Source organism: Megalobrama amblycephala, linkage group LG19 (assembly GCF_018812025.1).
Source record: "Megalobrama amblycephala isolate DHTTF-2021 linkage group LG19, ASM1881202v1, whole genome shotgun sequence".
NCBI classification, from domain to species: Eukaryota; Metazoa; Chordata; class Actinopteri; order Cypriniformes; family Xenocyprididae; genus Megalobrama; species Megalobrama amblycephala.
This window is the reverse complement of record NC_063062.1, coordinates 560,496-566,609: the sequence shown is the minus strand read 5'-3', so window position 1 is coordinate 566,609 and position 6,114 is coordinate 560,496.

Below are 6,114 nucleotides of genomic sequence, written 5' to 3'. Positions count from 1 at the left end.
CAAACTATGCAAGGAGTACAAATGAAAGGTGGATAAATAAAGGAAAGACAAACACAAACAAGTCTTGAAGGGGAACAAGAGGTGAAGGAATAAACACAAAAGCAGCAAAAACAGTCAAATCAATTTCAGTATGGTGTTATACAAAGCAAATTACTTATACAGCATTTAAGTACAAATAATAATAAAAAAAGCATTATGATTGTCAAAGTTTGTGGTTGTCACAATAACAGAAGAGAATAATGCGATGGTAATGCAAAAGACAGTCTTAAGCAGTTCAAGACAGTTGAGATACAAGCAGGTGAGTAGGAAATTCATATAACAGAACTTAACTGAATGAGAGTCTTTACTTTTTGCAGGTTCTGGCTGGCGTGGCTGAAGGAAAGGCTGAAGACAGGCATGACACAGGTAAGTAGATGGGCAAGTCTAAATAAATGAGTGTTTGGCACTTGCTTATATAGGGAAACTGATGAGGTTGATGGCAAACAGGTGTGAATGTGTGAAGGAGATGGCCAGGGAGGATTATGGGAAATGTAGTGCATTGTGGTGACAGGCATGGTGAAAGGAGATTGTGACAGTAGTGCCTTTATTGCAGAGAAGGAACGTGGCACACTTGTACAAGTACATCTGAGGTACTGTACTGAGATAGAGGGTGCTGTTCAGTGGTTGTCCTGAAAGCCAGTGTCAAAATTTGTTAACTGAGCCAGTGGAATAAGATCAGGAGGTGACAGGTTGAGTTGTTACTTTAGCTGATTGTAAAACATGTGCTTCCAAATTCAAGGATCACCCTCAATGCCTTAGTTACACTGGCTGGAAGGCCAGTCAATATAAAAGATGACTAAAACACCACAGGTGTAATACAAAGAGGAATAAAAAGGCATTGATGCATAAATAGGACAGAAAATGGAATAAGTACATTTAAACCCATAGTATACTACAAGTAGTAGCTAAATATATTTTTAGTAGTAGCTAAGTATATTAAAAGCACATTTTAGTTCATATTTCATGCTGTCTCAAAATAGCACAGTTGAGTAAACATAGATGTTCTTCAGATTATCTATGTATCTTGTTGAGCAGTTGAGATTTTGATTAATCATTCAAACCCCTTTCTATTCTCTGGTCATTTGCAACAAGCTCATCAATGTTCTATTGTCCTCTGACCTTACAACAACAATGAGGAAGTTTTTGTCATTCACAGCATTCAAGCACTTCTTGTCTGATGTTTAGGTAAAAATATTTAAAAACTGATGAACAGCTGTAGGTCTCACACCATGTTTATAGCTGTTTATTTTTGTTTGTAGTTCTGAACCTCCACAGATGTTGATATCACTGGCATTCAGCAGGTAATTGACCATTTATTGACTGATGTTAGCGCACTAGCACATTAGCTATTGTGTGCTGTGTAAGATTTGTCCCGAACAGTTGGGAACTGACAGCTGTACTGATACTCAAACTTTTAAACTGCTAGCTATTACACTTACACTGCTGATAGCAAACTGATTCTTTTACTGCTCTCAGTATAAATAATGCAGCATTCTTTGATCAGGGAAATTCTGTTTGTAACAAAGACTTTGCTATTGGTAAAGGAGGGCCCTTTTTGCAAACCATGGTAAGTAATGTTAATTGTTTGGAAAAATGGATACTGTGGAAATAGTGATCTATGTCTGAGCAGCATTAAAAGCTTGTGATTTGACACCAAGATCTTTTTTAGTTATGATGGCATAAGACAATGCACTTCACCATGCTCAATGTCCATTACTCGTAAAGAACAAGGAGCACTTGCTGGCATCGGCCTTATCAAAAGGAATAAAAGTTTTGAATGAACTGGCTTCAGTTGCCTCTGCTTGTAGCCTTCTTCTTCTTAGTTTTGTATATGTACTCTGACTTATACACAACCTATTTGATTCACCTTTAAAGTGATCCAGAAACTGCTCCTGGAGAATGAACAGCAAAACATCACCCAGAGTTCAGTAAACTACAAAGCTTGCATTAATGATGTTTGTATAATGTATAAATGTGTGCAGTTGTGTGAAAGAATATGTATAAATTGCGTGGATGTTTGTAAGGATGTGTAGTTGTATCACTGAATAATGATTATCATTAATTACTTGAGAATGGAGATTCTGTAGTGTAATGTGCATCTAATATCAAGTTGTTGTTGTTTTTGTTTTTTTTGGGAAAATGATATGCTCTCTTCCATTGTTAATGATATAATATTTTAAAATTCATTAATGGTGTTGAAAGGGAAGACACCATACACAACCTATTAAAAGTTCATAGTGTTTAATTCAAGCTAAATTTACCTAAAAATTTAATTCACACAAAAAGTTCTATGGCTTTGGAAAAACATGAAGGTGAATAAATGGTTACTGAAATCTCATATATAGGTGGAGAGTCACTTTCTAAATGACCTAAATCAGTGGTCGGCAATAGGCGGCCCACGGGCCAAAACTGGCCCGCCAGCAATAACATCTGGCCCATGCCCACAGATTGTTTTGATAGCGGCTGGTTCTCAAATAGATCTTCGTCTCGTGGTGCCATCTAATATTATCACCGTGTCTACACCAGACGCAACACAACAGCTAAAAGCTGTCTACACTGAACGCGACAAACCGACCGTTGCAAAGCACTTGGACTATGTCAGAAATAGAACAGGGAATCCGTTTACTGTCGGGAATGTTGTGCGGCACCTCGCCACATCCAGTGCAGACAATATCATTATAATGGGTTCTGTTATCTTTTGTAGAGTCGCTCGCGTCCGGTGTCGGTGTTATATTCTTTGAAAACAGCGACAACTTCGTTGCAGATAAGACACACCACCTTTGCATTCACAAAACAGGTAGGAATAGGATTAACGCATTGTCTTTCCATTCTTCTTTGTATGCCCTATTTTCGCTGACAACTTTCCTCTTTAGACTCTTTGATAGTGCCAATTTCTCTCACCAGCTAGCTTAAATGTTAAAGGGTTAGTTCACCCAAAAATGAAAATTCTGTCATTTATTACTTACACTCATGCCGTTCTACACCCGTAAGACCTTCGTTAATCTTCGGAACACAAATTAAGATATTTTAGTTGAAATCCGATGGCTCAGTGAGGCCTCCATAGGAAGCAATGACATTTCCTCTCTCAAGTTCCATAAAGGTACTAAAAACATATTTAAATCAGTTCATGTGAGTACAGTGCTTCAATATTAATATTATAAAGCCACGAGAATATTTTTGGTGCGCCAAAAAAACAAAATAACAACTTATTTAGTGATGGCCGATTTCAAAACAATGCTTCAGGAAGCTTCGGAGCACAGTGAATCAGTGTATCGAATCTGCTGTTCTGAGCGCCAAAGTCACGTGATTTCAGCCGTTGGCAGTTTGACAACGCGATCTGATTCGACACACTGATTCATTTATGCTCCGATGCTTCATGTGTTACGGTACACAGGGGTCGGACACAGATGTAAACAGGTAATAGTTGTTTATTGACACCAGTTGAGCAAATGGCAGAGAACAGGTAAGCAGTAATGAATATGTTGATGGATATATGAGATGAATGGAGATAGTTACTGTCCTTTTCTTTTCAGATGTGGAAATCCGTGAACACGCTGGAGCTGGAGATCGCTGGAGAAGGGTTGAGCACTCACACACAGGAGACGAGGCACACAGAGGGAAGGAGACACGCTGGAGACAGGTAAGTATGAAGCGGGGAGTCCTTGAGGTAAGCATTAACGTGAGTATCTGCAAACGAGACCGGACGTGGAGTGCTGTGTGTGCGTGCTCTTTGTAGTGCTGTTGAGTGGTGCAATGATGAGGTGCAGGTGGCGGTGATCAGTACTCTGGAGATTGAGTGCGCTGTGATTGGTGGATGTTGGAGCCTGATGTGTCTGTGACATCATGAAGCAGTGTTTTGAAATCAGCTATCACTAAATAAGTCGTTATTTAGTTTTTTTGGCACACCAAAAATATTCTTGTCACTTTATAATATTAATATTGAAGCACTGTACTCACATGAACTGATTTAAATATGTATTTAGTACCTTTATGGATCTTAAGAGAGGAAGTGTCATTGCTCCCAATGGAGGCCTCACCGAGCCATCGGATTTCAACTAAAATATCTTAATTTGTGTTCTGAAGATTAACGAAGGTCTTACAGGTGTGGAACGGCATGATGGTGAGTAATAAATGACAGAATTTTCATTTTTGGGTGAACTAACCCTTTAATATCACTCTACACACGACGTAATAGCAATTGCAAACAATTTAAAAAATGCAGTTTAGTGCATGAGGATGCCAAGGAATAATTCTGAGTGTAAAAGCTTTTAGTAGGCTATGTGAAATAATTAAATAATTATTATTGTGTAACAAGTAGGGGTGTCCCCGACTACGGATTTACATATTCGAAGCAGATTACCTATATAATCATATATGATGGAGCGGGGGGAGGGGGTGGTTGCTTGAAAAACAGCAGTCCACTAGATAGTGCGCATGGACTTTGAAAGGTTCGCGCGCTGAACTGTGCACAAGATGGAGCAGGACATGGAAAATGAAGTAAGGCCTATACCCCTGGCTTAAGACAACTTTTATTTTCTTTCACACACAACAGAGAAAAAACTTTCTAATAAAGTGACCAAACTGCCTGTAAAGTGATAGACGACACTGACATTTTATGTTTTAAACAAATGAAAGGCAATGTGGATAAACATTCACAGCCACGATGTACAGAACACCACTCAAAGATATAGAAGAAAATGAATAAAACATTTTGGATCAATAAACCTTAAAATATATATATAAATAACTGCAGAATGGCCACACTGCAGATAGATATGCATTTCATATGTCGCCAAATCAAATTAAATCGGCTAAATTGCCTGTGCAAGCAAGCTTTAACTATTCTACAGCGCAACATCGATGCACCAAACAAAAATTAAAATTAAATTAATAAAAAAAATTAATAATTGTTTAATCAAACATTAATTTACAGAATTGAATTAGAACAGAATATACCATTCTAATACATAAAATAGCCTAATTAAAAAAATGAAATAGTCATCAAGTCAAAACTGCAAAATGCCTGAAGTGCAGGGGAACATATTCAAAACACAAGCCACAAATAGTTAAATTAGATAACCCAGAGTGATCAATAAATAAATTAAAATTAAAGAAATTATTAAAATAACAAAAGTAGCTATAGCCAGAATTGTCAACTTTTGTCTTTTTAACTGCAGAGGCAATAAACGCTAAATTGGAGTGGCAATCTTTTTAGCTAAACATTCACAGCATCCAAAAATCAAATTAGAACCGGCTGAAATGTTTTGAAATCACTTGTACCCTACCCGATCGAAAAAAAAATCCAGTCTTTCACGCGATCTGCCTGTGTCCGTTTGAGCCTTTTCAAATAGCGTGCTATAGTCAGCTCGTTAACGTTGGCCGGCAGAAGCACGCCGCAATGTTTGACGTTGTTGAGCGGTAGGACATGAGCTGTTGGCACGACTTGCATCATACGTTTTTTGGATCATCTTTTACCATTTCAAAGCGCATCCAATTCTACACTTAAGATTTTCTTATCCCAGACATTGTTAAAGATTTAATCCCTGCCGCAAAAATGCTCCTCTATCAGTCACGGATCATGGTTCATCAAGTGAAACTTAAGTCTGTCACAGGGGTGGTTGGATTTATTCATGCACATTAAAAATATTTATTAAAAGCTTCTTTCCTTTCACATTTTTATTTACAAGATTAACATAATAGGCTGTATATTAACCTATTGGGAGAGAACCGGGTACATCTATGTAAAATCAGATATTGAGCGCACACATATCTCGTTTCATAACACCTCTGCGAAGATTCGACTGTGAGATTGGTAGTCAAATCAGGCTCCTCCTATCAGCCCTAGTAACAAGCAAATTAAAATGTTACACATTTATTATTCACAATATGGAAAGATGAAAATAAAACATATTTCGTTAAGAGCATGACTCAAACATGCCATTAATGGGCTTATTCAAGCTATTTTTATCCATTCCGCATCTCCCACGTTTATTTTTAGCAAGGCGGTCTGTGTTGCAAGTTGGTGAATGAAGATACTTGCCAGGTTACTTGTCACTACTCTGCTTTATTAATTTA